The sequence below is a fragment of the Solenopsis invicta genome, chromosome 6, assembly GCF_016802725.1.
Source record: "Solenopsis invicta isolate M01_SB chromosome 6, UNIL_Sinv_3.0, whole genome shotgun sequence".
NCBI classification, from domain to species: domain Eukaryota; kingdom Metazoa; phylum Arthropoda; class Insecta; order Hymenoptera; family Formicidae; genus Solenopsis; species Solenopsis invicta.
The window spans coordinates 7,613,920-7,639,390 of NC_052669.1; the positions used below are offsets into that span (position 1 = coordinate 7,613,920).

Below are 25,471 nucleotides of genomic sequence, written 5' to 3' on the forward strand. Positions count from 1 at the left end.
TTTACATTAATTTTTCAGTTAGTGTCTAAAATTTGAAGATTAGCTAATTGGAGAAAAAGAAAATGGGACAAGGAAACGCAAGTGATGTTTGTTTAATTAAACGACTAATTAACGTGTCAACATGAGAGGAGTTTCAAACTTATCTCAGACGACTCCAGAAATATTTAAATATCGTTTTTGCACACAGTCGCGAATTTGACTGCGCAATGTCGCGGTATGTAGGCGTGTTTGCGCGATATTAAACGGCTTATCTACATACATCTTCCTCTCTAACAAAAGAGGAATGCAGCCTCTCGCAGAGAAAACGCGTGCCCATCCGGAATTTCACCTATCGTTGCACTCGAACGTGAAGAAGAGGGACTTTAGAACTTTTCCGTTCGCGCAAATGGGAACGTCTGGCATTCGCAGTTAATTCGGCAATGAGCGCAATCACGACGAGTGAATGGCTGAGACTGGAATCTTTCCGCTCGATACGCGCGAGCGAGAAAGTCCAAGAGCTCGCCGAGACGTTCTCGGATGCGTTTGTTATGCTAGCGTAGAAACTCTAGCAAGAATGAGACGAACAATTCAACTATTTGTTATTGTCAGTTTCTTACTTTGCGCTCAATGCCTTCGTTGTTTCAGCTGTCCAACCCTTTCAATCTCGAATTAATTCTATTTGAAAAAAGTTTTTTTTCTCTATTATTGTTCCCGATAGTATAAAGATGGTATCCAATTTTTTTTAATAATTTTTCAATTAACGGTTTTGAAGAAATAAAAATATTATTGTTATCATTGTTGAAATATCGATTAGTTTAATTAGTCTGGATGGATTTAAAAAATTAATCTTACCGCAACGGTGGGTGTGAAAGGGTTGAAGACGGTGGCTATACTGGTTTAATGCAAATGAATAAAAAAGATGATGAGTTGTAAGAAATACAAAGAGGGAAAAAAAACATTGCGAGTTAATACGCTAAAAATCATTGGACTTTTTTTAGACTTTTCTTACATTATCAATTAATATTAAAATAAGTTGTAAAATTATTCCAATGCTTTACATTAAATTTATAATGTGCTGAATTTCAAATTGAAATTGTAATCATTAATTGGAAATTATCAGATCGATAACAATTATGAATTAAAAAATTATGAGAAAAATTATATTAGAAGAAAAACATGTTGAATTAATAAAAAATCACAAGAAATATTAAAAATATCTACTAATACTAATGCATTGAAAAAAGTTTTTCATGTTCAAGTAAATATATTCATTTCAACATTATTTTCTTCATTTAACTAAATATTAGCTGGTATAAAATAATTGATTTTGAAACTTGGGAAATATTTTTCTTTAACCAAGGAAACGATATTAAAATAAAAATAGTTACTTGAACATAAAAAAAAAATTATTTCCAGTGTATGCTGCAAGAATATTGCAACGAACGAATAATAAGTGTTTTATCGATATTTAATCTCTTTAAGCACTCCGATGGTTGAATATATCAATGGTGCCGGTCGATACGGTATTGATGTTGGCACCGAGAATACACATTCAAGGATAATGAAATTTTCAAATTGATCGTCCCGTGAAGGAAACGTCCCCGAAGGGAAATCGACGTCGCGCATCGTCGCGGTCACTTTGGAAATGGCCTTTGCGCGTTCGAGGTGTCCCGCGGCCGTGCCATTTGAGAGGCGTTTAAGCGCTGAAAGGTGGAGGTTCGGATTTAATGCACGACTTCCTATTCCTCCCACGTAGGCGCAAAGAGGTCGAGCGCCAAAGCCGAGGCGCGCGCCGTGCGAACGGATCACGGCGCGGATCTGTGCCGCTCTCTTTCTCCGTGCGATACATCAAATTGTCCGCCTCCGTTCCTTCTCTATTCGCGTGTTTTTCGCAGTCGCCGAGTGCGTCGCGATTAACAATTTGCGGCGGACAATAGTAGTTGTGAAACAATTAGAACCAGCATTTTTCCGCAGATTACAAGCCTTACGAGTAAAAGCAGTAATCGCGAGTCCTAGATAATTAAAAATACATAGTAACAGCTACCTATTATACGTTTTCGATTAGATTATGTTAACTGCAAAAGAGGAAAAAAAATACACAGAGAAAACGATTTCATTAGAATTAGTATTCCTATTTATTTGACTGAAAGTTATTTCACTGAAACAGCATCCTATTATTTGACGAAAATAACACTATTGTTAATCGTACTTGTTGATACAAACATTGGTTTGTTTGGGACATTCCAAATAATTTTTTTTTTTTTTATATACAATGAAATATATTAAGTCCAAAGAAATCGTTTCCTCTATAATATATAGTGATATCTAGCAAAATATGCGTTATTAATTAACGTAATGTGTGTTTCGAGCCAAAACAAATATCCCCTGAAGAGGTCAATAAGAAAATTCTAAAAGAAATAGATAATGAATCCAGTCGAGCGATAAGCGCCAAAAAAATGTTAGATAATATATGAATAATTATTATAATTACCTAATTACACAAATATTTTTATATTAGTATACATTATACACTGCATAATTTAATATTAACATATTTAATATACAAGATAATGATTAGTATGCCAAAGTATGGGACAGAAAAATCTTTCAAATGGCGTGTAACAAATGAGCTTTCAGCACTCTATATTTACAACAGGGTCAAAGGCAAAATCTATACTTAATGATTATAAGAACATCAGTTAATGTATATGTTGCGCTAATAATAAAATAGCACGTGTGCACGTTACACGTGTCTATCCTTTCCTATAATAAATACTTCCGATGCATATAATACATATAATAAGCGGTCGTTTCCCTCGCCCCCTCAAGATCCCCCGCATATCGCGGGCCGTTTTCCTATACCTATGTATTTTTTGTTCCTTCGATATTACACGTCGGATTATTCCTCTGATTGACGCGCGATCGGCGCGAGTTCCTCGCGTGGCAAACGTTTCAAATTCTCCCCCTGTGGGAACCGTGAAAGTTGCTCGGTTATAATTTGCGGAGCTTTCATAACGGCGGAGATGTGCCGTTGAGATTTAGCTCGCAGCAGGAAAAGTTGCCTTACAATTTATCGCGAAAGCGAACTCGGCTGCGTTTATCAAATGCGTAAGTCCCGCCGACGACGACGACGCGCGTGTTACCCGCGGCGAGTGCGTGCGTTGCGTTGCGTTGCGTACGCCAACGACGTGTGTCCGATGGGGCGTGTGTCCGATGGGGTTCTGGCGTCCGATTCTAGAGAGGCCACCGAAGAAAGTAGAACCCTCCACGCCGTCATGCACGACCGCGCATATACGCGAGATAGCAGCCTCGCAGGAAGGCAAGATCGCACACGAGAGAGGCATGGTCTCGCGGGCGCCTACATCCGCCGCGGAGATTATCCGTGACGTTTCGCGATAAGAAGAATGGAAAGTATCGGTTTTTGTACAGAGCCGAGGGTACCGGCGACGTGCCACAATTAGGCAATAATCGAGACCGGCGTTTTCAGTCGCGTTTCAGTCGACACGTAATTATCTATTAATAGCGACGAGCGCGTTACAGATAGACGAACGATTCAATTTTTTTTCCCCTCTATTCTCCGATCACGTCGATCGAACGTGAATAAACTATTTATAGATTCAAGAAGAAATATCCGTTTTCTCTCCACGGTCGACGATTCGATTTACCCGGAAGCGTTCGGCGTCTAATTATTCGTCGCAGGAAGAAGGGCGGACGAAAGGTATCACGACTGTCACGTGTCACGCGCGTTATACGTTACTTCACATGCGTGACACGTGCAACGAGGCAAATAGATAGCGGTCCTTTCACGAATGTTAGGGGAAGCGACGCGGCGCGACGTTCGCATGGGCGCATCGAGAGCGCATCGCATCGAAATTCCTCGCGTCGGGAACGCGAAACGCGAGGCGATCGTGTCTTGACGTACGAATGAAAGGATCCTCTATTCGACGCCGCTCGCCGGAAACACAAAGAAAAATCGTGGCCGCACAAAAGTTCCCTGCGCCACGAGGGAAACGTTTTCACACGAACGGCACTGTTGGGCAACGGGCATTACGACAACGTGATACTAATTATGGTTCAAATACATAGAGGAAAGTCGCCAATTGACATAGGTCTCAGAAAGTGACGCCCCCTTATTTCTCTCAGAAGCTAAATCTATTATCTTTAATTATAATTATATATTTATTAATTTTGTTAATATTTTCGTATCATTTAAATTAATTTATTTAAATAAATACCTTTTTGAATTATTAAAAATAGTTTATAAATCATGTAATCTCTATATATTTTTAATATAAAATTTGTTTCAATTAAAATATTAATATTATTATTAATTATAAATGAATTTAAATAAAAGCAGTCACTATTACATTGCACTTTATCAATATTGATGAAAACATGATTTTTGATAATTAAAAAATAAAATAAAAAATCTCGCATATATCTATAGCTTTTTTTTCTATATAAAATCTGTCAAAAATTAATTCTCTAAAAGCAAGAATAAAATTTCTCTTACAAACTGCAATAGTTCAACCAACAGTGAGTACATTATTGATAAGATATTAGATTATTTTACAGGTTAGCTCTAAAACCGTTTTATATATATTTTTTTTCTTTCTTATTGTTTGCATAATGCACTTTGAAACAGAAAATCAGCGTGCAGCGTATAAACTGGCACACTTACCGATAAGACAGACTATAAGATAGTAAAAATTACGTAAGATAGTATAAAAAGCAAAGATCTATATATACATTAAATTAGTAACCTAATCTTTGTATTGCTCTACATGTTGCATCTTGCGGAACAGCGTAAGACGATATTTATATGAATCGATAAAAACCGTTTTACATTCAAGTAAAAGGCTTCTAGAAATTCTCATATGCATTAACTTCTAAGTATTTTATACAGATGACTCATGTGAAGGAAAAAGAAAATGGTACTGCCTCAACGTCGGGATGTTCTGGATCTCATTTTTGCTCATCTTACAAAGAACTCGATTGTTGCAAAATTTGAAACGTTATTATAAAAACTGCTGTATCACCTGACGGAAAATGCTTTCTATGATAGTTTGTACACAGAGACAAAGATTTCATTAGAATTAGTATTCCTATTTATTTGACTGAAAGGTGATTCATTGAAATAACATACGCTTCTACAAAACATTATTTGTTTGAATAAAAATGTTGTTTCGAACAACATCTATTATTTAACGGAGATATAACAACACTATTGTTAGTCATAATTTATTGATTCGAACATTGGTCTGTTTGGAACATTGCAAATAAATTTGTTTCGATACAATAAAATTTATTAAGTATCCAAAGAAATCGTTTTCTCTATTTATATTTTCAAAGTTTTATTTTTCATTTTTGCTTAAGAAGTATAATCCAACAGCAAAGTGGTGCGACGACCCACCTCTACGTCTCAAATTACTTTGTCATTTTTTCATTCGTAAAAACGTATCTCAAGAGATTCGCGGGAGAACATAATTTAACTGAGTATAAAAAAGCGAAACTTACTCGTAATTATCATTTCGCTCGAAGTTGTGATTTCATTTCGACATGTTGAACGGCTACATACGTCATATGCGGTTTACGGTTGTTGTCGCGTATCGTTCATTCGAATGTGCCGTCAAGGTTAATTAGTCATCGTCGCTTTTGAATTGACACGCAGTGAACACGCACGCTCATTTTACTGTTTAATCGCTGCTCCTGACGCCTCTATTTATAAGAAAATTCGAGAACGGGGGCGGAACGCGTACGGACTTGGTAACGCGCTCGCTTTTACAGACACGCGATTATTATAAAACAGACTCATGCGTATGCAACGCTCCGTGAGGTGCTGTCCAACGCAGATGATAATGGTAATCGTTTCGAGCCGATCTATTAGGCGTTCGATTGAAAAGATGCGCCGCAAAGACATATGCTAATAAACGCACGCGCGTGTCGGCACGTTGACGTGTGCAAAGTTGCACGTAGCGTTACGAGGCGAGACTGTACAACTTTCAAGGATGGCAATATACACGTTAATGACGCTATTACTTGAGACGTGAAAAATAGCCGAGTGATAAATGTGAAAATTGAACGTCTAACAATTAAATTACAGGAATATAAAAGAAAATTGAATTACAAAATATAATTTTAAATTATGTATGACATCAGACTTCGCTTCCTATAAAGAATAATTAACAAAGGATTATATAAAGTCTAACAGATGGACCGAGGACGACATATGCGCGCCGAGCGAGATGCATCATTTCTCAAGGAAGAATATTAGAAGGAAAGGAAAGAAGGAAGCACGAGAAGTTGAGAACCTTCGGTTATGATTCAAACGTCGAAGCTATTATTACGGCTCATTTTCTTAATCGGGCTGTTATCCTCGATTCCTCAGACAAACGTGAGGTTACACATGCTTCCGGGAGTGCAACAATATTAAATTATCGAGTGCAATTCCAGTTCATTGGTACTCAATATAGATAATTAAGGAAATACGCCCAGCTTGGGAGAGGAATGCGACTCAATTAGCATAGAGATCTGCGGTTTAATATACCACGGTTGCACATTTAGCGAAGAATGATTTCATAGATTACGGATTCGCATCTAAATAATTGGTAATTGGAGAATCAACACAGAGGAAAAAGCGTGCCTGCCTGTTACGCTGCCGCGTTCCACCAATACGCCTTTAAATCGTCATTTAAATCGCCGGCCCATTTGTAAATCATTAAGATATACAGTTACCGCGAACAGTTCGCGTCATGAATAATCATGTGCCTTCCCCCCGTGCTAAATATCAACAACTTTCACTGCCAATTTCGATCATCAACGAAGCGACGTTTCGTCGAGCCTTTATGCTCGATGAAACTTTTCCTAACTGTTACAATTTCACCACAGAATTCATATTATTATATTTTTACATTACATTGCAAAAACGAAGAATGTAAGAATGTAAAATTTAAGCCTAGGATTATGAGAAAATGTTTTAAGAAAAATGTAAAATGTACACTTAGAAAAAAATTTATTTAAATACTTGCAATGAAATACTTATTTACGGTAAATAAATATTTATTCATTGAGAAAAATAATAGTTAAGTTACATTAGCGATTCTTGTACTAAACAAATGTTTGTTTATATTTAATAAATACTTTCATTCCAAGTATTCAAACAAATGTTTATCGCAACTTAGTAATTTTTTCTCTCGGTGTAAAAATTTATTTAAAACTTGTGTAAATAATGTATGTTTAAGTTTTTGAGAAAGATGTATTATAGAAATAATAGGGGTGAGGATGTGTAGAATCGGTAGAATTATAAGTATAGGTGGCATAGATATAGAATTAGGTTCAGAGAAGAATAGGTAATATTAGTGTATAGATATTATAGAAATATGGACGGATGAGTCGTTAAGGATATTTATAAACCAAGTCCTCTTCTCAGCTATTTTGTATTATACGCTTGAGGAAAAATAAATATCTATCATGTATACAATGAAATCTTTGAAATCCCTCCTACAAGAGGATAAAACACAACAAAGATCCCGGCTATTGTAACGTTCGTTATTTATCTAATGACTGGTCCGAGTTCAAGCAGGCTCTCCCCTTCCCTCGCAAAATTTAATGACCTACGTAAATGTCTAATTGCTCCGTCGAACGATTGTTGCGTTGTTGCCGCGGGTTCCACGTGCGGAAAAGCGCGACAACGGACGTACGCCAGCGAGAGAAACTCTTTCGCGGAATTTGTAATTATCCGACGACACTGGCACCATTAGACGGCCGTTAAACACACAGGCCATAGGCGCGGAATCACCCGGCGTGCATCTCTAACCCCGGCGTATATGCGGCTGATGCATACGGTTAAAGCGGCGAGTTGCATAACGTTCAAGGTGAAACTCCCCCACCGTCAACGAGACAATCGCGTCTCGCTGCTGCTGCTGCTGCAGCTGCAGCTGCTGGCCACCCATCGGCGGTGTCGGTGGCCAATTAGTATCGCTGTTAATTCAATCTCTGCCTCGCCTACGGTAGATCCGGTCAGTCGACGGATTGATGGAGCGTCCATCCGAAGCGCTGTACCGAGCGCATCAAAAGTACGTTTTGCATCGCGTCTCACCTGTAGCGAAATCGAAATTGGTTTTGAACTTTGACAAAAATTTAGCCGTTATTTTCTATAAATTTTTGCGTTTTTTGGCTTTCAACATTATGTTAAGTACTACGTAGTTTTTAGATATTTTATTCTATTGTACATTGAAAGAAAAAATATCGTTAATTAAAAAACTTATTTACTTGGTGGATTAGGATCCACCATAGGGGGTCCTAACCCCCCTAAAACTAGGGTTTTTTGCAATCAAAGTAAAAATTTCTTAAATAAAATATTTATGTAAATAAAATAATAAATTTTTTTTATCAAATAATTTTTTCTTGCAGCTTTAGAAAATATTTACTGTTAGACTATTTTTATATTCAAGATAATCAGATTTTTAATCTAAGAGAACAATTTAATTAATAATATTATTGACTTATTTATAAAATCTTTATTTGAATATAAAAATTATAAAAATACAAAGTTATATACTTGAAGTATGTCTATTTACTTAAAAGTAAATATTTAAAGTAAATATTTTTCTTAAACAGAACACACAAATAAATGCTTGCATCAAAATATATAGTTTTAAGAAAATATATTTTTTTCTCGGTGTAAGAGTTAACACTTTATCAAAATAAAAATTAAAATAAAATTTGTTGTATATTAGTATATTAAAAATTATACTTAAAATGTTAGGGTTCTAACAAGGACCCGATTAATTGGTTTAAATATAAATGTGAGCCCTGAGACTTGTATGACATGTAACAAATTGTTCACGAGGTCTATGGAAAGAAAAGAAAATTTAAAAAATAGATTGTCGTCGATTTTAAGCGATCAAATATAAATCTCATTATAAAATAATAATTTAAATAATATTTAAATCCTTATAAATTATAAATCATAAAAAAATAAATTCTTCATTCATAAATCTTTTTCTAGTCTTTATAAATTAACCCTAATAAAACTTTTTTGTTAAATCCTAATAAGAGTCTCCTAACATAAAGGTAAAGAATCCTTTCTTGTGGCATCCCTAATCAATAATAATGATCGGAACTTTATTAGATTAATAAAAAAATCTTTCTTATGGCATCCCTAATAATCGAGGCCTCGTGTTGCATAAGACCATCTTTAATAAATTTCTACACGGGTATAATAATGTAGCATAACGGGAATGTACATTCTCATTCGATACGTGAAAAACGATTAATCACGATAAAATTCAATTTCTCAGAACGATCAACGCGAATATCGAGAGAGAGTCGTGCCAGAGATTATTATTGGAAACATCCTTTCATGGAGGACTTTCATTCGAAAAACAAAAGCAAATGCCCCGAGCGTGATCCGCGCGGCGAGCGAAGCGCAAAAAGATCCATTCGATAGCGCGGGGCTCGCGCGCGAGTGAAAATTCGATTTGCATAGAAAGGATGACGTGGAAAAGCGCATTAAGTTCGCGCGGGTTTCTTCGCCGCCGAGTCATTAGCCGAGAATCTATGGGCCATACTAATCACCGCAGAATGATTGTGACGTTTAACGAGGTAAACTCTATTTTTCCGACGGATGCGGTGCAATTAGAAAATAGCCAGTCGCACTTTCTCCCCGGGTTTCTGTGATGTCTGCGCGATGCTTGAACGATTAAAAAAAAAAAAAGATCTTGTGGGTCGTGACCCACATGGTCAGCCATCGCGACAGATTTAACCTTCCGTCCGTCGCGAGAAATTTCCGCTTGAGGTAGGTAAAATGCATTTTCATTTATCTCACGCTACTTTTATCAACTGTTCATGCCTCGTGAATATTTAATCGTTGAACAATTTTTGAAACGCCAAAATTTTGCCAAAATTCGTAAAAATTCCATGCTTCTTCATCTAGCGCTTTCGGATCTCGTACTCGACCCGTTCTCATTCGGCTCATTAATGCCTATTCAATATCTGTGTTCATTAAGATTCCCAGTATTTCGATACGCAACAACGTATCTCTTGTTCTTCTCGCTCTACATCTGCCTTTAAACATAACGCGCGCGTTATCCCACAGCGGCTTACGCCAGTAATATATTGTGGGTACAATGGCCAGGTAACAAGCGAAAAGAAATCAGCGTCTAATATTCCCATACCAAACGTAAAATGGTTCCATTGTATACATTACGTGCACAGGATGCACCGACGGAAAATTCTCCGCTTCCGGACAATGATGAATCGCGCCTGATGTGAGAGAAGATCGTATACGTGTATAGATCGAACGTAGCACCATTGATAACATAAACAAGATTTATGCGAAAATTATTTAAAGGGAATTTTGGTGTGCACTCTGCTTTTCTTTTTTTACACACCTCTCTAGGTGTGCCGTGTTTTAATGTAAATTAGTTCTCACGACACGCGCGCGCGACAATGCAGCTGCTTTGTGCTAATTGACGAATGTGATTTGGAATTGCCGCGCGCAGGTTGTGCGCTCTACACTTTAATTTGAGCAGATTCAATGAGATTTATGATTGCAATAAAAAAATTAACTGATATGAAGAAGTCGCGTAGAAATTACTTCGCGTACGTTTCCCGCGTGAATATGCGTCTTCCGAAGTATTACCTCTCATTTCAGAAAAGATAAACGACCACATCGGAGATAGGCACTGCCTTGTCTCTCGATAACGCACGTATGTCGAGATAAAACTGTGAAAAACTTTTAGAGAGATTTACAGAGTCTTTCCTTCGTGGCCTCGGATTCCGTTTGCCTTGCGTCACATCGGTGTTACATCGCGGTACTTACACGCAGATGTACACAAAGTACTAAAGATAGTTTCGACTTTGACGAAAGCACGGCCGGTGCAAGTCGCATGAGACTTCAAGATCTCTCTGTATCTGTATCCGCGAGCGCATTTTAAATTTCGTTCGCTTCGACACGCGTTCGACTTCGTTTGTTTTCCTAGGTCATCTCGCGAAGATAAGACACGGATGGAGACTTTTTTTTAAAAAAAAAGAAGAAAAAAAAGTCACGTCACGGCACTCGGTGTCAAGATCCCTATCTGTCGCGACGTGATTTCTCGAACACTTTACATTTGTATTGATTGCACCGTTCACCTTTGACACGGGTTTTTCGTATCGCGGCTGTCGATAACCCGCAGGACTCGCGAGGTGTCTAACGCCGAATGATATTTTTTTGGGACCACACTCGTCTCGAAAATAGCCACGAATCGATAGCCTTTGCTCGCGACGGGATCATTGTTGCGCCGCAGCTTCAACGGCGACATTCGCCGCTTTTTTCGAAAAGTCAAACTAACGTACGATAAGACCGCGCGATACTCTCGATTAAAATTGCATCGAGCTGCACGAGCGCTGCCGCATTCCTCAGCAATCTTGCGCGAATAATAATAAAAAAAAGGGACTCGCTCCGTGAGTTGTGTCGTCATTTTCTTGCAAACGTGTGCTAAATTATTCATCGCTGCGATTTACGATGTATTCCTGAAATGCAATGCCGACATTGCATACGCGTGGAGAACGACGGGTTTTAAAACAGTTAGATATAAAATATATTCGAAAGTGAAAAGATTTTGAAAATCCGAGAGTTCACAGGCATCATATCACCTCGAAGATAAGTTATCCAGTACTGTTTGTTTTCGTCTAAAAGAGAGCATTCCCAAAGAAATTCTAGCTTAGAACCGGTCGCCCGCGAGTTTTGAGACACGCTATAGCGAGTCGCACGGCCTTTGATGCCCCCGGAGGACAAGCGGCGAACGAGACGGCCTTGTAAAAACTGATACTGTTGCTTCCGAGATGCTCGGGCAACTCTCCCAGTAGCTACGTCTAATTGCATTCGTGAGGAAACGGGGTGAGAACCGAGTCATTATCTTTTAACCGTAGGAGCGCACTGTTTAACGTCGCGTATGGCTAATTGTCGCTGGATTTATTGTCGACAGTGTGCCGTTATCAGCGTTGGGCGGCTACGCGCTGGTAATTATGATAAATATATCGCTGTTCAAATTGGTCCACTCAAAGTGAATAAAATGATAAATTAATGGTGCAAAAAGAGAGAGAGAGAAAATAACATGCGGATGGAACTTCCGTCGAAGCTGCTTCATTTACGCTATTAAATTCGTAGTGTTGAATTATATTCAATTTGAACTATTTTTAAGGATTTTATTTCAGATCGTCATTGCTTCTGTTCAATGTCATCAATTTAAGTAAAACAATGAAATTAAACTACACTTAGTCCGACATGTTCAACTAAATATTAAATTAGTTTAATGAATTTGGTTTAGTAAATTCTTAATTAAAAAATTTGAATGGTTGTCACAAATGTTGAATTTCTATTCCTCTTTTTGTGCAATTAAATAATTATTGAATCAGCCTAATGTTTGGTCAAAGTTAAAAATAACAAAATGTTATTTAACTCAAGAATTTGTGTATAATCTAAATAATTTCTTAATTTTTATATAACGGTGTAACATTAATCTATCTTCATACACTAGAATAAATATAAATAAATTCATAATATATATAATCTCTGGATTGGGGTAGTAACACATTAAAAAGTTAAATAACAAAGTTAAAAGTTATTAACTTTTTTCTAAATTACAAATTTATCTATTTAAAAGAACAAAAATTTATAAAAGAAAAAGTACATTCTCATGTAAAAAATAATACTTCTTTGTTATTATAAAATACGAACATTTTCTTACGTGGATCCTTCCTCTCGGAATACAACCACCTGTTAGCCCGGATATTCAATACGCCTAATTTAGATTGTCCCTCTAACTACAATTTACGGGTAATGTAAATAGACGGGCGACGAAACCGATCGTAGACAGAAATGTTCCGTTCCGCTGCGTGATTTGACATTACGACAGACATTACAACAAAAAGAATCCTGATTTCTCCGTATTCGATTGTGTAGACCTGCCATTGTTTAGTCACTAATAGAGAAACCCAGACTTCTATATAAAGCGATAGTTTTCCGTACGCGGAACTATCGCGCTTAATGCTCATCACGGAGAAGAGCTCCGGGAGCGTGCGAAGGGGGTAAGACCTTTAACGGCGCGACGAAGAAACTCGCGACGGCTAGCCGAGAGTCGCAAAGATCGATCTCCCGGTTCGAGGCGGAGGCCCTCGACCGTGTTACTCGACGTAAGAAAGTAAATCGACGAAACGGCGAGACGGCGGCGGTGGCGGCCTAAGGAAAAGTGGAGCGCGCCCGCCCGTAATTTACGGATTTCACTGAAAAGCCAAGCCGCCAAGTGAAGTCCGCGCGCGTCTCTCGTTACGATTTCGTTCCTCGCGCGAACGTATGAAAGTGATTCTATTCGTGTCCGAGAGGCCCGATCGCGGCCGCATGAGCGTGCGCGTTTTCACTCGCGCGCGTGCGCGCGCGGAGAACGGAGTAACCCATTTTACCTACGTTCTCCAGGTCCGCTCGAGGTTTTCCGAGCAATTTCGCGAGAACGAACGGAGCGAAATTGGCCGGTTAATTACAAATCTCTTCGTCGTGAGATCGGCTCGGCCGTTAATTTTGGCGTTACGAGCGACGTTGGGATTAACCACCTCGCGCACGCTCGCGCATTCGTGCCGATGACTTTCGAATCGGCGTACGATGGGAATTACGCTTCCGTAATTAAATCTAATCAAGAGGATTTCGCACGTGCGAATGACGTTCGCCCGACTATCTCGCGCTGTAGCGAGAACAAGCCGGATGTCGATAACTCCACGGCCGACGTAACTACGAAGCTTTGTTGAAACAATAATCTTTTTACATCGGTCTCTGCATACAATGGTAAATTTTTCGCAGACGTTCATATTACATAAAATGTGTGATCCTGGGTGCAATGTATAAAGAAATATTATCATTCGTGGCACGGATAATTGATTCCTTTAATTGTGAAGTTAATTGAGAAGTTACGAAGTCGAGCGAAAGTTTAAAATAATTTAAAATAACTTCCCATCATTTTAACGATATTAAGTGAGTGTCGTTAGCTGACGAGTCGCGAGGGTGCAGGTCACTCACCTGTTGCTCTTGCTCGTGCGAACGACTCACTAACATTCAACGAAGTCGTGCGGGACACATTCCCAAACTTCGCGCAGGAAATCGGGCAGCGGAGAACAACTATAGGGAGAGACGGCTCTCGGAGAAGCTGCGGAGCGACACGACCCAACCGACGGCTCGCGACGCACTGAAGTGAGCGCACGTCGTACGGAGTGAATGCGGCGCAGAGTGGCACGGGGAGAAGAGGGGGGAGCGCGACGAGAAGGGCCGATCACGCCCGAACGCGACCGATCGCGCACGGACGTGGCCGATCGCGGCTCGAGCAGCTGGTCGTGGGAGTCGAATCGCCCGCCGCTAGGTAGATTATTCGGTAAAACGGAGGCTGATATTGGGTGGTGGTACCAGCCACGGTCGGGCCACGGCCCGTCATCATCCACCGCCTATTTCCCCGCGACCCGTTCGTTATCTACTCTCGCATTGAAAGGAAGAAAAAAAATTTTCAACAGGCAGTAGATTGAGCGATTACTCTCTCGCAGGGAACGCTCAGCGCGTGCGTCTTCCATACCGCCGGTAATGAAATTTCTATCTCTGATGAGAGAGATGAAGAAGAGAACGGTACGGGTCGCGAGATAGGGGGAGAAAGAGCGGATCGCGAACATAGACCGTAGAAATTCGTATCTCCGGGATACTTGCAGGCAAGAACAAGAAAAAGAGAGATCGAGAGAGGGACTGGTTGGTCGAGAGCTGTCGCGCCGGGTCTCTTCGCAGAATGGAGTAGCGAGCGCGATCGTTGATGGTAGATGATCCGATAGAATGAGAAGGGATAGGAGAGGATGGCGGTACCAGCCACGGCCGCCGAGAGCTTGTCCGTCCTCCATCGCGAGCTGCAGCAGGTTGTTACAGGGAAAAGGAAGAGGTGGAGGCAAGGCAAAGAGAGAGAAAGAAAAAGACTAAGACTCGCGTATTCTTACGACGACCAAGATCCATCTCTGTCCCTTCGCGCTAAATAGATAAGAGGATAACCGGCGCCGCGCGGCGTGATCGTCTCGGAACAATCGGCCGACGATAGTTACACTCCATTTTCTATTCATAGCACCGTCGGTGCGAATTGTTACGCGAGACCGAGCACGGACTGAAACCTTTAGCACGTAATCTCGGCGAATTCAATTCTCCACTGCGCGCTATAGATACGGGAGAATGAACCGTGCGCCAATTGCCGCGAATAAACATAACTGTCACTTTCGCGTCAACGGAGTCTGGACTCGTCCGGAGCGCACGTCGCTCCCAGTTTCCTGCCGGCGCGATTGCGGCCGAATTATTACGCGCCACGGCAATTAAATACGAATCTTCTTAACAGCGGCGACTAATGAAATTTCCTTCCCAATTGAGAAGTTCTACTGGAGTAATTCCGACATTTACGTCGCAAAAGTCAGAAAAAAGAGAGAATGAAGATAACTTGTTCGCAACTACTTTAGTATATTAGTATTATGTTGTAATTTTACTTTTCACTCTTAATATTAATCATTGTAAGTTGAATCAATTTGTCATTGTTATGAGTGCAGCGATGTATTACGATTTACGTAAAATGATTGCTCTCTCTGTAGAAAGTGTAAAAGGCTTATTGACTATTTACATATTTATACATAAATGTATCATAAAATAGTAGAGAGATAGTAAAATATGGAGTAAACGAAAATCAGGGTTGGATAATAACTAGTTTAAAAAAGTTAAGAATTAAATAATAAAATTAAAAAGTTAATAATTTTTAATTTGTCTTTGTTAATTTTAAATGATTTAATTTTTAACTCTGACTAGTCATTTTTAACGCACAGAAATTTTAATTTATTAAAATATTTCTTTTAAATTAAAAATTTTTCTTATTTTATTGGTATAATTCATTTCCCTCTTAAAGATAATAAAGAACGCTTGAAAAATTCAATTTTTGATCGGCGCGGTGCATATACAGGAGTTACTCTGTATCTCCCATCCTCCTCGAGATCGGAACCGCGCAAAAATTCACAAATGTCCTTCCCGAGAATTTTAAAGAGGCGTGCAAGTGAAATTCAGGGCGAGGCTTCGCGACAGGATGCACGCGCACTTCTGCGCCGTATAAACGCGAAACATTCGCAACGAGTGACCCCGTGTGTATATACACAAGCGGACGCATACACCGGCGTGTCTCTCCTCTATAAGTGCATGCTATCAACGGGTGCGCATTCAACTACGCGCGTTTGTGAGAAAATAATGCCGAATTGCGAAATCGCGAGGGCCGTTTTGCGTGCACGACGCAAAAGGTGCGTGACCGCGTAAACGCGAGATCGTAAATCATTCTTTTTCTTCCACATTTCTGCCTCTCCTATTTTCCTACTTATTCATTTCGCGTCGGAAAACCCACGACCACAAATCATGACGCGTAAAAAGACATTAACGAGATTTTTAATGAGATTCGCAAAGTGAGCAGTAAAAACGATTTGCTATAAATATCTTTCAAGAACTTTTCAGTCTCATCCGTTTACTCCTAACAATTAGCATACGCTTCAAAACAATTCTTTTTAAGTATCCGAGAATTTCTTGGAATTCTAAAAATCTTTATTTTTCACAATATTTTTTTCACACTTGAGTGAAAAAATTTTGTGTTTCGCAGCTTTAGGAACACGATCGCAAAAAAAAATCTCTCCTCGATCGAAGCAATTATTTTCGATGACCGATTAAAAATGTCGTTTCGCCGATTTCGCCGCTAAAAACGGAGTGATTTTACATCCGTGCTCGAAAACCGGCTTCGTGAATTTCGCCGAATGACGCGGAAAGACAAGACCATTCGGGATTTTCGTGCGTCATTCGCGCGGCGCAACGAAATAATTCGCGATAATTCCGAACGAAATGCCGTGCTTATACATACGAGATGCGTTTTGCGCATTCGGGCGAGTACGGATAATCGGCGGGTGGAATCAAAGGACGGGTTTCAGGTGTGATTCAGCGTCCAAGCGAAAAACCGGTTTTTTTCCCTCTTTTTTTTTCCTTTCCGTGCATCGTGCCGTCGTCGTCTCGTTCATTATACAATCAAACGCCGAAAAGCTCGGTTGCACAACGATTGTTTTGGTTCCTCATTTCCGTTTTGAGTCGCGAGACGACTTTCATTCAGGTTCGATTTCTCACAGCTCCAGATCCGCGTGATTTTCACACGTCTCGTCGATCTTTTTGGAACTTTCTCAAGTTTCGGTTTCAGCAACGACGACGACGACGACGACGACGACGACGACGACGATGACGACGACGGCAACGACTACCTCGGACAATACCCAATCGCTTATACTAGAAGCCGCCTCGGACGGTAGCCGCGCGCGAAAGTAGGGAAAGTATCTCTCGATTCGCACGCATGTTCGACACACATATCACCGATGAAAAAGAAAAAGAATTTGCAGCCGTCATCGCGTCGGCGATACGCGCTCGCGATCGATCGCGATCGATCGCGTGGAAAAGTAAAAATTAGAAAGGAATATTTGGAATTGTGCGAAAAATCGCTACTACTGCGTAAATCGATTTTTCGCGAGTTAACGTAGCTTCTCCCAAAAGAAGAGTATAAGAAAATGGCTACAATTTGCCCCAAGCAGAAATCTAATTAACTAATTTCACAGTGCTTCTTAATATACACGAAAGAGAAAAATAATATTTATAATGACCAGAGGTGCGGGCGAAAATCGCTGATAACAATAAAATCTCATACAAAATGCGAAATGCATACGTGACATTATGTTTAAATTTTTTCAAATCACTCTTCGTCTAATTCAGGACCAACAACGAGAACGTGATTATTGGTCCTATTTTTGTTTCTTATATTTTGCTTTTTTTAATTATTTTTTACTTTTTATGCATTTTTTTTACATTTCTGTTTATTCTTTTAGTTTTACACTTTTTATTTTATTTATTATAATATGAAATGTTATAGTGCATTGTTATATTGTATTTATTTTATTCATTAAAGTATGATAATTAATATTCATCATTGTCAGAAGATCTTTTGTAGCCAGAAGCGTGATCAAAATAGTTACTTAAATAATTTTATTTTCACATACTCTAATAAATAAAATAAAAAAAATATATATAATACACTATACATACATATAATGTACTATAATAAATAAAATAAAAAATATTTGACATTTTATCAGCAATTTTCCCCGCAATTTAATTTTTTTTTTCGCATACATCAAGAAACACCGTGGAATTAGTTTTCAGATTTTTGCTCGAGACAAATTTTTGGCCATTTTCATATAACTCTTCTTTCCGCGAAATCAACGTCTGTCGCGCGGAGATCGCGATCGCGCGCATTGTGCAGAAGTGCACGATCGCGCAGTAACGGGACGATGATTACATGTGTATATATATGCATGTACACGTGTGCACATTCACTTTACATAATAACAGCCGGTCGGGTGCTTATCGTAAAAATGAACCGCGCACCGGTGACTCGCCGTCGTGTTCTCTATTACGTGAGAAATAATTATTATGACGCGTAATTCGATTGGAATTCGCGCGATTGATCGAAGCGACTCGGCCGCGTTTTACGCCCTCGAGAGAACGTGCGTAAAAGGTTCGCTGGAAAAAAAAAAAAACGCATTCGTTCGTACGCACGCATTTTGCACGTACGCCCACTTGATAAACAACGCCGTGGCGAAACCGTATCTCTCGAATTAGCTGTAATAGGAAACACGAGATGCAGCACGAGGCTCGCGCGATATCGGTGCAACCGGCGGCGTTACACGGCGGCCGAGACAAACGCGCGAGCGCGTCCGCCGTTTTTTCCCCCCGCGACTTCTCTCCTCGCGCTTCGATTTGCACTTTCATTTTTCGTAATGACGCTCGCGCAAAACGCACGGATCGCGCGCACGGGCGTGAAATCGCGATCTTCAGCCGCGTAATCGTCGCGAGCGCGCCAAGCGTGGTACGGAACCGTAAACACTCGGAATAATTGTATCATTTCAAACTTTCTACGATACTACACGCGGAAAGAATAATTTTATCGTACCGTCTAAAAATTTAGCTATGCTGAGAAACAAAATTTGTTTAACAGTTAAATTATTTAGTCTGACACGATCAACTAAACCTTGGATTGATTTGACAATTATTTAGTTGCACGAGAAGAAAGATACAGTTTATTCGTGTCAACCATTCAAATTTTTTTAGTCAAGAATTAATTAAACCAACTTAATATTTAGTTGAACGTTGACTAAATATTTTAATTTTTCGATAATTTTTTTTTTCAGTCTGTAAATCAGAAAATCATTTTATAGTGCGCCATTAAAATAATTATGCAGGACGCAAGGTATGCTGCAAATAAGTAGTTTTAGCATTTTAATAGTGACCAAGTTAAACGTCCGATACAATTTTCCAAACGGTTTAACATAATTATTTTTAGCAAAATTATTCTTTCCGTGCAAAAGTATAAATTGTCCAAATTTCCAAATAATATAATTGGGATATTTTGAATATTTCGAGGTATTCGGATGTTTGATTTTTTTAAATACCGTTTTCTCTTTCACCTAATAATACTGATTACCTATTGATTAATTCTACCATGTTCGATCTAATCTATCATTGTACGCTTTTCGTGTGACGTCGAGATTATTTCATCAATCGCGGAAGATCGAATCGCCAAATTATTCAGTATTGTCTTGCTCAAAAAATTGCTTACAATTTAGTAAACAACCGCGATAATGTACCGTTAAGATAAAAGATAGACGCGTTACATAATCTACGATCGCGGCATATAATAGCACATTACGATCGGCGAAACATGTCGTAAATTTTTTTTTTTAACAGACGAAATGTTTCAAGATGGCATAATGGGCGAGACTCTAAAACAGGATTTCTGAATGGATCTTTAGAATGGAAGATCTCCATTCGTTGAATGATTGATAGATGCTTATCGAAAAAAAAAATTTCCTAGCCAATTACAGAAGAATTTAATAATTCAAAATTATGACGAGGCAAAGCGAAACTTTTTGTATCGTCAACACATGACGTAGATGAGGATTACGGAAGCGGCAGCGGGCAGAAAGAAGTTGGCGGAATAGAATTGATATTCGAGATATATAATTTGCGCGTCGACAATAGGCGAACAGAGATTATCGGGAAAAGACGAGCTTCCGTGACTTCCAGTGTACTTTGCCAACTGTAATCGCATCTTCGCTCATCCGAGCGAATAAAAATTCTGCGAAAAGAATTTATTCGGAGGTAATGGTACGCGAATATTGAAAACGTCGTATCGGAGATGTGTGTAAAAGATTTGGACAAACTTTTAAATATTCTACTTTCTTACTGGTAATAAGATCGTCATTTTGCAGAGATATACCTATAGACGTGCATGTTATGTAAAAATTGACGCCTTGACCTATCGAGTTGGAGTTGAGTTAAGAGCTCAGTCACGAAACATCAGAATTGAAGCGATCGCCGAAGCGGCGATAAGAGCATATAAAATTATCGTGGAATGCAGTTCACGTGCATTTGAATAAACCTCGCCAGCGACGCACGCATGTGCGTACATACATGTATGTACGCATCTCCAACGTGCGAAACGCGTGTAGACACAGATTCGTTCCGTCTCCGGGAATATACGGCTAAAGAAGCTGATAGTCACGTTGCAATTATCGACTTCCTATTCGGCATTCCTTACGTCTCGTCGTTTAATTCCCTATCTCACAATGTAATGTGTAAAGCTCGTGCGGTGCCTATTCTTTCTACATAGCTATAATTGTATTTAGCAATCAAGTTGTTATTAGAGTCAATTTGTTATTCCATTAGTTGCCAGGAATCCTTAGACTTGCAAATCGCACACGCGCGCTTTTGCAGTAATCATACTTTATCAGAATTTTGCGCGTTTAATATAAATTTATATAAAATATGCACGATGATTATAGATTTTCGAACAACACGATACTAAATACAGGATGCAAGCGAATAAGTTAAATATTTTAAAAACGTATTCCCAATATTCAATCAAACATTTACAAAAATTCATATAAACATAGATCTAGAAATTTTGCTTTTGAGGTAGAAGGAATTTTTTTAGTATAAAACAGTGAAATAGAAACTGAAATCAAAACAGTGTTGACAAAATAATGTTTTAGACAAAAATTATATCAGCTAAAGAGTGATAAATATTGGCAGAATCAATTTTCAAAAAAATCATTTTTCAAGATTATACACGTCTTTTTAAGTAGAATTGTATTATTTTTTAAAAATACAATTCTAGTTAATTTACAACTACTAAGAAAAAAGTTATTAACTTGATTAAATTTTTCAACTCGATTAAATTTCTTCGGTTCAAATATTTATGTATTTAAGTTAAATATAAACGCTTAAATCTCTCTCAAAGTTCAAGTATTTCATGTATTTCTTCAAATACATAAATATATACTAGAACTGAAAAAATTTAACCGAGTTGAAAAATTTAGTCAAGTTAACAACTTTTTTTTCCTCAGTGTATAGCAACTTAAAGTAAAGTAAAAAATTAATATTTTATGAGATTTATTTTACACTTTAGTCTGACACATTTCACAAAATTAATTGCTTCATTTTCAAAATATTCCACTGTTTCATAATAATCTAGACTCACATTTATATGAGCTTTTTTTAAATTGTTTTTTGGTCGATGAGAATCGACGTTCCTAGAGCACATGACACCTGTTTGTTTCTTTATATAGATTGATATCTGATATAGATTGATAGATTAATATCTTCTACGCTGTAATATATTTTTTTAATATTTGCATATACGACGAGCGAACGAATCGTGCACGCGAGTTTCGCAAATGACTCGAGGAATGCGAGTCAAATGTTAATAAGCGGAATAAACGCGATTCACGGGCAACATCGATGGTCGATCTCGGTATTACGTGGCGTTTTACACGACATTTTTATGATTATCCGATACAAAAGAATCTGCATGTCGTCACGCGGCACACCCGTGCTATATTTCCACGGATTTATAAATAATACGAGAAGTATTGTTGCCCCTCAATTCAATTCATAATTCACACGACGAAGTAATAATTCATCAATCAACCGCAATATTGCCTGACGCCAGATGCAGCAAAAATCGCGCCTTGATTGAATTTTTACATATATTAATAAAACTCTAATAAATATTCGTGCAAAAATATATTTAAATCCACTTACTCGTTTAAAAGTTATTTAATTAAAACTGCGATAAGATATAATAATTTTCGCTGCAAAAAAACGTATTAAATCAAATTTTTATTATTTTCTTCTTTGCAGTCAGTTTCAGGGCAAAAATTCGAACATCCGCGATCAAAATTTTTTGTCGTTGATTAGGAACAAAAAAATAAACTAGAGAAGCCTTCAATTTTGAAATTTCAATAACTTTTCTAGCTCGTATTGCCAAAACGCCCTTAAAATACAATGAAAATAAACGGAAAATAAACAACCTATTTCTTTAACGTAATACAACGCTCCGAACTTGTTTGAACTGCATGGAAATCCAGTTCTGTTGTCCCGGTTAGGTGAGATTTTTGTAACAGATACGTATTATGACCATGAATTATCCCCACGGTATCCAAGCCGTAAATTCAATCGAGAAAACTTGTCAACCGTACTCGAGGAAACCTCCAACCGTGCTCTTGACCATCGAAGTTCGCCTCCGTCCGTATTTTCGTGTGCCTGACATTGCGTTGCTACATGACGAAAGGTCGACGTTTCTTTCTCTTTCTTTCTCTTTATATACCGGGTGACTTATCGGGGCCGCCTGCACCGTTACGTGCGCGCACGACGACAACGTCCGAGATAGGATTATCTGAAAGGTTTGGCTGCGATACCGTTTTTCATGCTTCACATGCTTCATAAAGTGCCGTACGGTTTTTCGTGCTTCATCGTATACTAACTATTCTGAATAGTACATAGGGGAAAGTTGTTGAACGCGTACCGGTCTCTGAAAACGTACTTGTTCAATATTTTACATTTTTACTTCATGTAAGCAATATTTATTGACAAAAATTAAAAAGTGAACAAGAAGTAATTTAGATAAAAATTTAACAAGTTTTATTTTGTTTTATGCATCAATATTTTAGAAAATCGGGTACATTTAAAGTAAATCTTTCAACTTATATAACTGACAATAACGTAATTATGCAATTTTACTTTGAATTGTTACGTTTATAAAAAACGGCTTATTGTAGAATAATCATAATCAAAAAAATATTAATGTAAGATTGATAATAGTAAAACTAGTTTGCTACAAAAAAAATGTCTATTACAAAAGTTAATTCAAGCTAATTTTATATCGGTGTTCTTATCTTTTCATTATCTTTATTTATTAATTATTGAATATTTTATTGCTTTTTCGATATATTATTAATAAAATAAATATTAATTAATTTTTCCTTATATTTTTAATTACTTTAATTCAAAAATTCAATATTTTCGAAGACGATACGATTTAAGAGACCACGGATATGCTTTAGATGATCGAACTTCTAAATCACTAAACTTTTCACAGCATATTACAGAAAAGCTTATAATAAATTAATTTGTTGTTATTGAAAGGTTTAACATATAACAATAGATAACTGAAACATCGGGCTATAATTTCTAATTTTGATTTGCATCCGAAACAGCACCAAATGCAAAATTAAATAAAATAATAAAAACTAGCTCAAGTAGTACGTATCTGGCAACTCTTCCCTGCATTAAAAGAAAAATGACTGAATTTTAATAAATATTTGTTCGAATAGTTGCAATAAAATATTTACTAAATGTAAATAAATATTTATTTAGTACAAAAACTGCTGATTTAACCATCATTTTTCTATTCAGTAAATATTTATGCACCGTACGTAAATATTTCATTGCAACTATTCAAATAAATATTTATTAAAACTTAATACTTTTTTCTCTTAGTGTACTAGTTGATACGCCATCAACTGATGCCCGTCGGGTAAAAGATTCTTTTCTTTCCTGTTATCTCAAAAAGAATTGAGCGTTTAATCTTCGAGCTATCGTCAGGGCAGGCGAAGAAATCCTTGTAACGTAAATGTGTACAGTAAAAACTTCAGCATTGTACCTTATAATGGGAGTAATTAGCGTATAAATGTAAAAAAAAAACTTCCTTGGCTGAGGTTATCTCGAGGTATACAAAACCGTACGCGAGGATGAATGAAGACATGATTTTCAAGAAATATTGCAGATTATTAGCGCGAAACCTTTTCGACGTTGAGTCTGAAAAGCGAAAGATTATCTCGACATCTGCCTCAGGCAACGCATTCGCGAGGTTCCTTGGTAGCTCTAGCTAGCAGGTGCGAGTCGTTCCCCCAAGAGCAGGGGAAGCGGATTCGTCGTAACCAGTCGCGCCACGGAAATTTTTAAATCAAATAGTGAGATGCAACAGAAATAAATAAAAATTCCAGATCCCGTAATAAATAAAATTGCAAGATCCCGCTGCAATCGTCGGCCTTCTCTCGATTTTAATTGTGTCAAATAAAATTTTGCCTGTAGTTTACATTTAATCAAGTATCATAAACGTTCCCTGGCAGCAGATTAGGCGGTATTAAATGCGCGGCGGCCGCGTTTAAAAGTAAATTAATATCGCGAGGTTCTGTCACGCCCCCTCCGTTCAGGGCTAATGACACTTCACAGTACGTGGCTCGCGTATGTAGGCAGCACCGGAATACGAGGACAAAGCGAAACGAAAACAACAGTCGACCGTTCCTTTGCGGTATTACCGCTTTCCTGCTGCTCTCTCGCAGTGTCGTAACTAGGCGAACCTTTCCGCAGCGTCCGGTGCGTGATGCCGTTGCGTCCAAGCGCATCCAGACGCACCGCAGTCTCCCGCGGCTATCGTGCGTTACGCGATAACGCCCAAAACGCAGATTATTTCGCCATCCGGAGGGCAGATTGCCTCCGTCCAACAACTGGCGTTTCCGTGGTTCCTTCTTTCTCTCTCTCTCTCTCTCTCTCTCTCTCTCTCTTTCTCTTTTTTTTTCTTTCGCAATAAATTGCTACCTTCGACTATACCGGGTGACTCGAGCGCATCGCGTATCTGCGCCATTGACTAGAAAGAATGCGCGGATCCTTTACGTAAGCCCGACTCGCCTCGAGATCGTTATCGTCCTACCTGGCGTCGAAGGTACCAGGTTATCGACAGTGATTATGCACCAAAATGTGAAAAAAGAAAAATCTAAAGTCCGACAAGCCACTACCCCAAAATTATACTAAGTACAAAGGAAACATAAAATTGCCGTTTATATAAAGAATAAAATTATATAGGATAGGTAATTTCCTAAGTATTTTCGCGACATCATTATAAAGTCAAACAGTAAATTAAGTTATAAATATATATGGAAGCGCCTTCAAACCATTCAAAATACGGAAAGACCAGTTTTGTTGAAGTATTTAAATTAAATGTTTAAATATCTCATTGCTTATACATTGAGAAAAAAAAGTTGT

General features: G+C 38.3%; 1 protein-coding gene across 4 annotated transcripts in view; it reads right to left on the reverse strand.

Moving 5' to 3' along the window:
- LOC105196532 (PTB domain-containing engulfment adapter protein 1) overlaps positions 1-25,471 on the reverse strand; it is a 39,000-nt gene that overhangs the window by 9,417 nt on the left and 4,112 nt on the right. For 2 of the 4 annotated variants that reach the window (XM_039450164.1, XM_011162515.3), the window contains exon 1: positions 14,033-14,218. The exons of the other annotated variants lie outside the window; for them this stretch is intronic. The gene's annotated coding sequence lies outside the window, so the exon portion shown is untranslated. Of the gene's footprint in view, positions 1-14,032; positions 14,219-25,471 lie in introns of those variants that run through there. 4 annotated transcript variants of the gene reach the window in all.